This window comes from Berghia stephanieae, chromosome 3 (genome assembly GCF_034508935.2).
Source record: "Berghia stephanieae isolate SIO BIC M18660-M18661 chromosome 3, UCSD_Bste_1.3, whole genome shotgun sequence".
Taxonomy (NCBI): Eukaryota; Metazoa; Mollusca; class Gastropoda; order Nudibranchia; family Aeolidiidae; genus Berghia; species Berghia stephanieae.
In genome coordinates this window covers 77,422,622-77,435,528 of record NC_088362.1, presented here as the reverse complement: position 1 = coordinate 77,435,528, position 12,907 = coordinate 77,422,622, and the positions used below count along the sequence as shown (strand labels likewise).

Here is a 12,907-nt window from a genome sequence, read left to right as displayed (position 1 = left end):
ATCCTGTGGTGGTATCCGGATAAGAGTGTAGGTGATCTCATGCCTAGTACGCTGATGGTGTGCTCTTAGAATATACTTCTGTTCCCTCCTTGAACACTTCCTCTTTGTCTTACTTTTTTACTGGCGCTGATATGACCTAAATGTGTGGAATGCGCGTAAAACATATAAAAACAAAACAACTTAGTTTTGTCCTGGCCCTGGCCATAGTCCTTAGCTGTGAGAGAAACAGTGAAATGTATAGTTATAGTTTGGGGAAAAAAATTCCCTTTATTCATTCTAAATTGAAAAATTTTCTTTCAGTATTAATAGTATTATCTTGACAAAAGACCAAGATAACCCAGTATTGCGTTGCATAGAGAACACTCGACAATCTCAACCCCTTTCTCAGTCTCCCTCTGAAGCCTACCTCAATATGTGAAAAGGTTTTCATTAAACAGTACCATACTAAACAAAAAGAAAAAAAAATCAAACTGTGGCAGTAGAGGCTGAGAGAATGTTTTTTTTTTTTGTTTTTTTTTCTTGTATGTTTCTGGCACTGTTGACTACAAACTTAATCAGGTTTTGACACCAGTGCCGGTTGCCTAATTTGTCGCATTGTTATTTTCAATAAGTGAAGTCAGTGCAAAGACTTAATAATATTGAACCGATTGATTCGGACTGGTCCTGGATGCTGCCCTTCTTCCAGTCGGACCAGCACGATGACGAGATTCACTCCATAACTTTGTAAAGACAGCTTAACCCTGATCGTACGTCGGGGGTAACTTTGATACCCCAGGCATTGTTGTTTTTTGTTGTTTTTTTTTTGTTTGTTTGTTTGTTTGTTTTTTTTTTCTTTTATGAAAACTTATAATTTGACTTTTTCTCTGAAATTTTCATTAATCCTCAAAAATTCACTTTTACAAAGGTTTATGCTCAAATGGTTATAAAAAAAAGTTTTATAACATATTGACCATTTGACGATTTTGCAACAAGCCACTTTTTTTTTTACAAATGGGGGTAAACTATGCCCCCACTTTCCAAAGAGAAAAATATAAACATGTATGGGCGTTTTTCAATTTTTTGCCAAATGCCTGTCCCATTATATTATAGGCCTATATTTCGCTTTCGGATTCTTTGGTATATTTTTATTCCAATAGGGCATGGGATTAAAGAATATAGTTAGAAAAGCATATATGCCAAAAATTGAGAAATTTGGTCCATAGATGAATAAATACAGTTATTTATATAGTCCACACCTGCTCGGTTGACAAAAATATATTTTTAAAAGTTTTGTTGAATCAAACAGTAATATTAATTTTCCTCCTATTCCTTCTTCATTTTAAAGGAACACCATATTAATTCATATCTATTAGGTTCTAATCTATAAAAAAAAAGGTCAGTTTGATGACAGTTTTGTGAATCAATTTTTGTCAGTGACATTTGACTCACTCCTGTAACGACAATCAATTTCGCCTAGTTTTTATTCCATAAAATATCATATTCATTCAACTGGCAACATAAATACATCAAGACATTCCTCCCCTCACATGCGTGCAGCCACCTATTTTTCATCTACCAGCTTGAACTTATATCAAAATGATGAGTATTTACCATGACCCTCACTCCTGTAACGGGCTTTTTCTCATTCAAATTTTGAGAATTTTCAAAATCCTTTTAATCATCCTTTAATCAGTAAATTTTATTGCTTGCTAAGTCAAAATAATTGATTTATTACAATTCCTGTAGTGTCAAGTAACATATAATCTTCAGATTTTCATTCCTGTAACGCTCACTCCTGTAACGGTGAGCTGTGTTATAGGAGTGAGTCCACTGTTACAGGAGTGAGATGAGATGGAGACTTTACATGTTTTAAAGTAAATTACGTCTGTAGTTTCTTTCCTACTTTATTAATATTGTATTTTTAAACCCTTTGCAATATAGAGTGAACATTTAAGTGGGAAGAGAAGATATCTCAACAAGTTAGAGAGTTGGTTCTGTTGTTAACTCATCTTTATCTGCATGCATAAACCACCGGATACGAAAGAAGGCATGGAGGAAGAGATACCATCATGGCCGACTGGAGTACTATAGTAGGGCTATGGATACCATTCATGTAAATAAGACCGAAAAAAATGATCAATTAAACACCTGCTCAATCTCAAACTTTAACCGGCTATTGAAGTATTAAATCTAGGTTTTGGCAACCCAATGATGTTGTACCTTTTATTCTATTTTAATAAGTAAAAGTTAATTTTGTTGAATAAGCTGTTGCAGTTGCAGTTGCCGTAGCAAAATACTTTTGTTTTGTTTTGGTCGATTGATAAAAAATGATTTTAGGGAATATTGAGAGCATATAAATAGATAAACAGTAGAATATCAAATAAATATATGAGAGAGAGAGAGAGAGAGAGAGAGAAGGGGGGGGGGGGATGAGGGAGAAAAGTGGATAGAATATCATAGAAAGAGCAGGAGAGACAGGATGAGAGACATATATGTTATGACGATCGACCCAATCAGTAAAGTCCGGTCCGCACTCGTGCACCATCGCGAACCCGCCCGGTAGCATCGTCACAACACACCGTTCGACTAGATGCTCTGCCGTCTCAGGTTCTTGCCCACAGCGGGTACATGTTGGAAAGTTGGGCCGGGAAAACCAGGAAAATCCGAGTTTTATTTTGAAAATTCCTGACCGGGAAAATCGGTGAGAATTGCCTTGGGCCGGGAAAAGACCGTGAGAAAAATCCAGGTGAACAACAACAACAACTACTACTACTACTTATATGTCTTTTATCTTCCATTATTTTCTGGAAAGTTCTGTTCCCTGACGCTGACCTTTTCTTATCAATTAGATCACCCCCTGGGGCACCCTATCCTCTACCCACGCCACGCTAACATTTCATTCATACTGGAACCACCATTGAGTACAGACGATACAAGTTATTTTTCATAATATTTAATTTGTTTTCCACGTTTATTTGTGTATTGTTGTGCTGACGAAGGGTTTGTACCCGAAACGTCCATTGTCTGTTTTGTTCCCATACGAAGCCTTCCTTGGGCAAGCAATACTAATACTCTGATCTCCTTGGAAAATTCATCGGTTTTGATAATCACAAAAAAAAAAAAAAAAAAAAAAAAAAATTCTAAAGGACTAGGAAAAATTAAAAATAGATATAAATGTTAATTTTAGATTTTAAATTAATTGTAGAAACATTATTCTCTGTCTGGCAATGGCTATCTCGCAGCCACGGTAAGAATCTCGTCAATGTTTGATAAATCAGTTTCGAGAATGGAACTGTGTTTTCAGTCCACCAGTGGACTGAAAACACAGCTGTGTATTCAGTCCACCGGAAATAAAAATATTTAAAAAGAACCAAATATCGTCGATACTTATCGATACTGACGACATTGATACTGAGCCTATTATAGGCATCATCAGAAATGGACAGGCATAAAATGTATGGCAATTTGACGGCTTAATAATATAATTTACAGCGTTTTATTTACTCCCGGAAAGTATTGATTGAGAGTTTTTCGAAATCGAGCGTCCGAGAGTCATTACCATGGCTGCCAGATAGTCATTGGCCTGACCAATTTGGTCAAAATTGGCAACACAGAGAATAATATTTCTATAATTAATTTAAAATTAACATTTATATCTAATTTAAATTTTTCCTAGTCCGTTAGAATTTTTGTGATTATCAAATCCGGTGATTTTTCCAAGGAGATCAGAGTTTTGTATTGTTTGCCCAATTAAGGTTCTATTTGGTCACTTTTCACATCGATCACTGGCCTCGAGCACGCCTGTGTCTTGTTCTTTGTCTTGTAGTTGTAGGGCTAGTCTATTGTTTATTGTCTATCACTATCATGTCTTGTAAGATTAGAATTTTTTGACTGCTAGGCTTCTTCCATTCTCCTAGCCCTAAAATGACCTCAATGTTTTATAAGCGCCACCAAACCTATAAAAACAATAGAGTCCTTAAAAGAATGTAGAGTCATTTATATCTATTTTCAATTTTCCCTAGTCCGTTAGAATTTTTGTGATTATCAAAACCGATAAGTTTTCCAAGGAGATCAGAGTTTTAGTTTTGTTTGCCCGAGTAAGGTACTATTTGGTCACTTTTCACATCGATCACTGGCCTCAAACATACTCAAGACCCTATAACTATAAAATCGTTCTCTTAACTTTTTGTTTTCTTTCTTTCTTTCTTTTTTTTTGGGGGGGGGGGGTGTTTTGTTTGTTCGCTTTTGTTGTTTCGTTTTTCTCCTGACTCATATTGTTACGTACAAGGAAAGCACAAGGCAATAAATTTTGACGTCTCACTGTGGTCTAAATTAAAATATTAATCTTAAAAGTGAGTAAAAGTAAATATATAAAAAAAATGTTAAATGTCGTTCAAATGTCTCAAGTCACCAGGAATGGTATCAATGTATTGAAGTTGAAAATTAAGAATGTTTTGCCAAGGGAGTAGAAAAAAAAAAAAAGAAAGAAAGAAAGACAAAATTATGCCTTGAAAGGAGCTCGAACACCTAACTCAACCCACCCCGGTTACAGATACGCTGTGCTAAAACTAAAACAGCCGGCCATTTCGCTTTCTCGCACGAGGTCAAACAGTTTAGCCTGTATAAATATAATCTCTTCCGGTGGACTGAATACACAGCTGTGTATTCAGTCCACTGGTGGACTGAAAACACGGCTGTGTATTCGGTCCACTGGTGGACTGAAAACACAGTTCCTTCGAGAATTGAGATCTATTTCAGGTGGACTAAAAACACTGTTCCCATTCTAAACGGAATTTCGGGAATTTCCTATTATTCCTTTTATGCCAATTTGGCAGATTTTCTTCCAAATGTCTTTTTTTGGCAGAATTTGAAGTCGTCTGGCAGAGAAAAATCGGTTTGGCAGTTTGGCAGATTTTATTTTCCGAGGCATAGGAATGAATGTATGACCTACTCCACGTTTTCCATGGCAATTTTTATGCATTAGTGATTTTTTTAAACTTGGGAAATGAAAAAAAAATTATGACATCGGCCTTGCGAATTTTTTGTTTAACAAAACTGATGCGTTTTCAAAGGGGGTACTCTAAATAGTACGGTTTGGCAGATTTTTGTGGTATTGATAAGATTTTTTAAAATCCAGTTGGCAGAATGCCTGAAATTAATCTGGCAACCCTGCTGTTTACTGATAGGGGAGGGCATCCGGGTCACCAAAAGGTCATCGACGCTTTAGGTTTTGAGAAGTCAGGTCATCGACGACTGAGAATTTCCCGACCTCCACTTAGTTCTCGATGCTTTTCTCGTCTCGAGAATCTTGGTCGTCGATGCTTCTCGTATTGAGTCCCGAGTCTCGAGACTATACTGCGCGAGCGACGCACGCGTTACTAACAATGTGTACTATCTGCATTGTTCACCCCTCTCTCGTCGGCGATGATTCCAGCGAAGCTCGAGACTTTTTTGCGTCTCGATGCTTTGTTGAGTCTCGAGACTCAAAAAAGTCTCGAGCATCGCTCTAGTCATCGGTGCTTTCATTCAATACCTAGTCGTTGGTATAGAGCAGTAAAGTTAGGTGCCCCAAACGTAAACAATAACAAGTTGCTAGTGATTTCCGTTAGGGACCGGAATACTTTACGCACAATATAGGTCTCCCAATTTTGTAGTTTGAGTTGTAGGCAATACACTTTCAGTATTGAAAATATGTTTACATAAAATCTAACAGTTGCAGAAATAATAATACAAGGCTAAATTATTATGAAAATCAGGCTCCGAATAATTCTCGTTTTGTCCACACCAGCGCAATAATTTGCTCTGGTCTAAAAATAGACTGTAACTTTTGATAAATTTTAGAAAATTTTACCTTTTGTTCCATAAAATATCCATATCTAGGCATTCTTTGATGCATGATCGAGTATTTATGAATATGTGTTTCTTTTGCCACCTAACAGCCAAATTTGAAAGGTTATTTTTTTCTATTATTTACATTGGAACGTGAGCTGTCAAGACAGGAACACGTGGTTTGCCACGTGCTTCTCGACCTTTGTTTACGTTTGGGTCACCTAACTTTACTGCTCTATTGGGTATTGACGTTATATCATATTTTAAACAGCTAACAAAACACAAACGTCGTAAATAGATCAAAATGGTTATAGGTATCAATGTTTTATTATTATACAAAGTGAATTTATTTAATGTATTTTAAGTTTTAATACAAAAAAGCCATCCAAAGCTGAGAACAAATGTTTTACAATTAAACTTGTTGAATTTCCAAAAGTTCCCAACTCCCGATGAAAACATCAAATCCAACAGAGTAACAAGGAGTTCAATTGTCTATAAAAATAGCCAACGTCTAAATAAAAAACCAAGTTTTAAATCATTGTACTGTTCTACTGAGTTACAACAACACATGCTTTTAAAATCTCTTCTCTCCTTTCAGAATCAAGTCCTCAAAGCTTTTTATTGTGAAATGCTGATGAACAAGGAACTGACACAGGACTATGCTGGTGTTAGGTAACAACTCCTTGAGTCAACTTTGCACAATTCCATGTCCAAGATGATGGTTTTAACTTTGTACACAACATATAACGTTTTGATTGAATCACAAACTTCATCTACAGTACAGAACGAATCATCTCCTGTTAGTGTTGAAATTCAAATGAGTAAGCAGTGTTGAAAAACCTCTGATAACCCATGAAGCTCCTTATTCCTTCCATCAAAGATGGTTGTCCACTCATGACCACACTATATGTGGCATTCTTGTGATCTATATTTTTCTGAGCAGGAACAGCTCGCTGTTCATCAGTAAAATGTCTGGTACTAGGATAGGGACAAGCATCTGAGGAAAAAAAAAATGGCAATAGGTTAATAACGAAAGTAATCTAGAGAAATCAGCATTTATTCATGAATAACCAAGAGGTGACGATGTACAAATGGTGGTGTAAACAAGGCTTGGAAATATGGAGCCAAAGATCCCCCTAGATTGATAAGTGCTAAATAAATGAGCAGTCTATTAATCTATTGAGATTAATCCTGACTACTTTAGATTGGGACCACCAATCCATCATTCGAATTCTAGAAAAATACACCCATGACAAAAACAGATTAACTCAAATTTCAATCATTCTTGCCAAAGTGGAATAAAAAAGGCTTTACAGCTGAGATACCCTTGTTGAAACCCAAGCAGAGGAACACAAGATTACTTTGAAAATCTTCTGATAGGCTATCAATCCAAATCGAACACTGAATCATTGATCAATGCGTCAAAGAAATTTGATGAAAAACTCAAGCACCATGTGTAATAAAGCCCAGAATTTTTGTTTGTTTCAGTGCTGGTGGTGACAAAAAGTGAAAAAGTAGGAAAATGTTGAACGATTGCCCCATTTCTACTGCACTAAACCCCACTTTTAGAGCAATTGAGATGATAGACTATCATTGATACTCTAGCTAACTTCTGGAGAGTGGAAAACTGCACCTGTGTGTTCCACCACACATCAACTCTCACATTGTTTTGAGAAATTGTAATTTTAAAAAGGAGGAAATTCCTCCTCTAAACTACAAAACCGCGGATTTCCGCAGATCCGAGGAAAACCATCGGCACTCTTGTTTATAAATAGAAAATCGTCATACACATGCAGATGACACAACTTTTGGGACATTATTTCCAAGATGACTAAAGCACTCCCCAATAACAACGAAAACTATGGACTGCACTAGCACAACGCAAGTCCAGATATGATCTGTGAAGATGCACAGTCAGAAGTGCAGAAAATCACCTTTGTGCTTTATTATCTAAGTACATCAACAAACAATTAATTAAACAATATCTCTGCCATATGCCATTGGAATGAAACATACATCCATACACTATTTTATTTTAGCAGGCATTAGATGTCGCTCGATTAGAGCGATATATAGTTACCTGCTAGGCAGCGCTCAGAAATTATTCGTCCTGACTGCATCGACTTTCCCAAGTTTAGTGTTGTGACCATTTATTCATTGCTCATTTGCCTGAGAGTAACAATAATATAAAAATAAAAATGAGGATTTGTCAACTTTGAGAACCAATTATTGTAAAAAAAAATAATAAATAAATAAAAATACTAACAGATGAAACCATTGAGAGGAGTGTAATAGTAATATTCTTTAATACCTGCAACTTCGAACTCAGTCCCAGTGCATGCACCTCAAGCTCGTGCAACAGCAATAGAAAATTTAAAAAATTTAATAATAAATGCAAGATTTCAATGATCTTATAATATTAACTTCCGAAGCGTCACCCCGAAATAATACTTCATTGAGATTGGTCACAATTTTTGGGGTCAGGTTATGTTAATGGGATTTCTACTCACTCAAATATCATGTCCAGGAAATGATTTTATAGTTAAAGCTGAATCATGGCCCTGACCCTTTAACCTTTGAGTTGCCCATCTTTGGTGCTGCCAGGCTGAACACGAACACCACTACAGATACTGGAATGCCATCTGAAATTTAGATTAATCAACATTAATAGTAATGTACAAAACTGAATGTTATAACATCTACAATATATATGCAGAATGCCTACATAAAATGTAAAAAGAGCAAAACACTAAACAAGGGACATTCGAGTTCAAAACCCTCCTTTACCTGGATACCTCTGTATAGAGCTTTTAGACTTGGTGTAGTCTCCTTCGCTCCTCCTCATCTATTAATGATTGGACCAATTTTTATAATTGAACTTGTTTCCTAGGGTGCTGCTTATCTCCAACTCTGCTTTGAATTTATTCAAATTTTTTGCTGATACTGTGGTTTCTTGCAGTTTATTCCAGTTATTTACAATTCTAGATGAAAAAAGTTCCTTCTTTCATTTGTTTTAAAACGTTCTTTTTTCAGTTTCTTGCTGTTTCCTCGTGTCTGAATGTTCTTGTTTGGTTTAAGGAATCCTGCCTCTACCCTGTCTATTCCCTTTACTATTTTATATGTTTGGATCATATCTCCCCTTCTTCTCCTGTAATCTAAGGTCGGGAGATTTAATTCTTTCAATCTCTCACAGTAGGTTTTTTCTTTCAACAGGCTTTGTCTCCCTCAAACTTCGGATACCATATGCAGCTTTGATCTAACCATAGTCTTGTAGATGGTAGTCATGTGTTTTGTTTTCAGATTCTTGAAATTTCTTTTCACTATTCCGAGTGTTTTACTAGCCTTAGATTGAACACCTTGAATTTGCTTCTTGAAGTTTAGCTTCCTATCAATAAATACTCCTAGGTCTTTTTCCCCATTGGATTTCTGCAGGGGTTTTTCTTTCATTATATAGTTTGCTTCTCTGTTGTTTTTTCCTAGGTGAAGAACTGCACATTTATCTACATTGAACTCCATCTGCCATATTTCGGACCATTCTTGAAGCTTTTTCAAATCTTGTTGTAAAGTGTTTCTTTCTTCTTCTGTATTAGCTACTCCATAGAGCTTAGTATCATCGGCAAAGATTTTACATTTAGATGATAGATTGTCTGGCAAGTCATTGATATAAATCAGGAAGAGAACTGGTCCCAGTACACTTCCTTGTGAAACTCCACTTGTTACCAGTCTCTCCGTTGATGCTGTTCCATTCACTATCACTTTTTGTCTTCTATCTTTGAGGAAATCTCTGACCCATTTGACTGTCTGATCATTAATTTGATACTGTTCCAATTTCCTGATTAGGCGCCAGTGTGGAACTTTGACAAATGCCTTTCTGAAGTCGAGGTATATGACATCTAAATTGTTGCCTAATTCCAGGTCTCTCGTCCAGTCATCCATTGTTTCAAGTAGGTTTGTTACTGTAGACCTTCCCGCCATGAAACCATGTTGATCTTTGCTGAATAGTTTGTTCTTGGTCATATGATCAACCAACTTTAGCCAATAACAGACAGTTAAAACATGAATACATGACGTAAAATCCAGTTAGACCACCAAAACAAAGATAATAGCACAGTGCCAGAATACAAAATCACTAAATAAAAAACGCATTCCAGTCAAAACCCATCATTCAAATTGTCATGCCTGCCCAATGTGTAAGTCACACATATAAAAGCAGGGTTCAAATTTTTTTCTGTACAGCCCACATATTTGTCAACGAGCACAGAATTACTGGCCAATCTAAAAATTATAAAACTATTTTTACAGATTCATATAAATATAATAATAGTAACTTGCAAACCTTCCTTAAATTAAGGGTAATTCAATCACCCGTTGAATCAAGTGATTTGAACCCGGGACCTTCCAGTTCAGGGTCAAACAACTTCACCACTACTCACTACACTACAGATCCATCTGACCTGTGGAGATATCCAATACAAATTATGTTATTAAGAAGAAATAGAAAAACAGAATCCACAAAAAGAACTGAATGTCACTTGTATTTTGTTGTTATTGTAAATGTCATTTGCAAATTAGCAGAAAAAACATGCAAAACTAATAATAATAATATTAGGTTTAGGTCGAGATCGGACTTTTTTTAGTTTTTTTAGTAAAGGTGCTTGGGTGTTTGTTTTTCCTAGTATTAGGGTTAAAGGTACTAGGTTATAGTTATATTTATTCTTAGGCTTAATCGAGGGAATATTTGAGTTGTTTCCCTTGGCACTAGGAGCTTTCTGAAGGACTCACCTTTTTAGTTTTCATTCTTTTGTTCTTCAATTTTCTCTTAATTTCAAAAATTCGCTTACATTTTCATTCACCTTTCTGGAGGAGGGGGAGGGGCAGGGTAGAGAGCCTCGCCTTTGGCCGACCAACCTCCGCTGCACGTCCAACTCGCCTTGAGCATGCATTCACGTAAAATATAAAGATTTTTTTAAAAAACCTACCTCTGTTTCAAAAACTAGCATCTTTCAACTTTCTAAGAAACATTTTGATTTTTCAGAACTTTAGTTCGTTAAAAAAATACCGGCCAATCTGACCCGTTGAGTCGAATGAAAACGAAATTTTGTTGTTTACACGGTTCAAAGGAAATGCCGTAAATAAGCTTTCATGGACTTCCTGTGTTGTTTTTATAGTGTCACGTGACCGTTTTGAGAAATTTGTCGTCTGCTACAAATAATTAGACCGGTAGGGGGTAGATATTTTCGTTGGAGCAGAGAAAAAGTGAGTATTATTTCTTGGACTTGTAGAGAGGCCTAGGGCCCACCAGCAGACCAGTTGATTGAATGAAAGAGAAAAAGGCCTTTTTTATCCGCCGCCACCACCCCCTTGAAAGAGTGGGGGGGGGGGGGGGGGGGGATAGTAAGGGGGAATGGGAAAAGATGAAAGAAACAATGGGTTGCCTGATGACGTAGATCAAAGGATTGTTACAGCGGTGTTCACGGTGCGTACTTCGTGAAATTTTAACCTTTTACAGTGACACTGATTTTTTTCTCCAGATTGCTTATGCAGAATAGATCGTTTCCACCAAGAGAGCAGTATTAAGAGTATATTTCGACTCGGGCTTCAATTAAACTATAAATCGCAAAGCTTGTCTTTTAATGATAACATTAAGACTAAGATCTGGAGTTTGGGGAGTGTAAGATGGAATCTCGCCATTAATGGTTAAAATTGTTTTGATTTTTTTAAAAATAACACACACACACACAAACACACACACACGAGCGTGCGCGGTCACGACAGCGAGGACCATCTATTGCTTGTGTTGCAACGGTAAACCAGTTTACGTGTACGTAGATCCTGAGGCTAGATGCCCCGTTACCGTGTACGTAGGCACTCCCAAAAAAAAAAAAAAAAAGAAAGAGACACACACACACACATACACACGCACACACACACACACACAGTCTCGCATCCGCTACGCACTAATTTTGCGCACCAATTTTTACTGCACTAATGCACCAAATTGCATACCTATCTAGGGACACTTTTTTCTGTATCTTTTTCTCAATAAACTTTTTAAAAAACCTTTGTTTTGCGCGGCAGGCGGCAGGGCACTTGGCACTAGGGGGCACCAACCATTGGACAGACGAAAAAAAAACACGATTTCGCGAGGAATGACTCATGAAAATATTTAGGATATAATTTCAAACACAACTTTTGATATTCATCAAGGATTATCTAGTACCGAATGTTTTTTGATAGAAAACAAATGTATCTTCAAATCTAAACTGCTTTTGACGGTAAGCGGTAAGTTTTTTATTTATTTTTCTGTCCAAACGAATGATTTGTCCTGGTATAGAAGCTAAGTATTGGTAACACCGGCGCAGCTCTCTAGTATTATTATTGCCATTGCTAAGCCAGTTTTTTAAAAAAAAAGAAAATATGAATTTGAACTTGAATCGCAGCAAAACCAAATAAGTAATAGAATAGAATTTTAAAAAAAATCAAACTCGCCTCTTCAACATAAAGAGAAACAGTTCCATAAACGAAAATACGGTTTTACATTGTCATTAGGTTAGGAAGCCAAAATTGGCCAGGGACCAAGATTTTGATCTCCCTCCGCCTCCTAGTCTCCTCTCCTACTCAACTCCAAGCCTCTCTCTCTATGAAACTTTAGTTAATATTTATTGGTGGACATATGAAAGTCTATAGCCATAACCGCTAATAAGATCTCCCTTTTCATGTGTAGATTTAGTTGCAATACAAGTGGAGAAGAGAGTCAGAGTGATGATGTGCTAAGAAGATAGACGCGGTTTTCTTTTTGTTTTGTTTGTTTTTTACGCTAACATCCTCAAACTCCAATAATAGAAAAAAGGAAAAAAGCATCGTTCCTAGGGGTGGAGGTGACAGATTTGAATACGCTAAGACTAAGGAGGATGAAAAGTCCTCCGACTTAATTATTTTACCGTCAGCTTAAACTTACTCTTCATCTTGATGCCATTGACCATGTTCCTTTCACGTTTCAGTTTTGCTTTACCTACTCTAGCTAGTAGCTACCTATTATCGAGGCAACTCCACTCCTTTTTCTTGTTTAGTTTTGGCGGAAAAATTATATCGATACCAA

At 36.6% G+C, this 12,907-nt stretch overlaps 1 long non-coding RNA gene across 1 annotated transcript; it reads right to left on the bottom strand.

Moving 5' to 3' along the window:
- Positions 1-6,103: 6,103 nt before the first annotated feature.
- On the bottom strand, positions 6,104-12,882 carry LOC144968500 (uncharacterized). Its single transcript, XR_013644595.1, has 5 exons — positions 12,767-12,882; positions 10,145-10,262; positions 8,319-8,450; positions 7,889-7,977; positions 6,104-6,805 (listed from the first exon to the last, which is right to left on the bottom strand). It is a non-coding gene; the product is annotated as an uncharacterized LOC144968500 (long non-coding RNA).
- Positions 12,883-12,907: the final 25 nt, after the last annotated feature.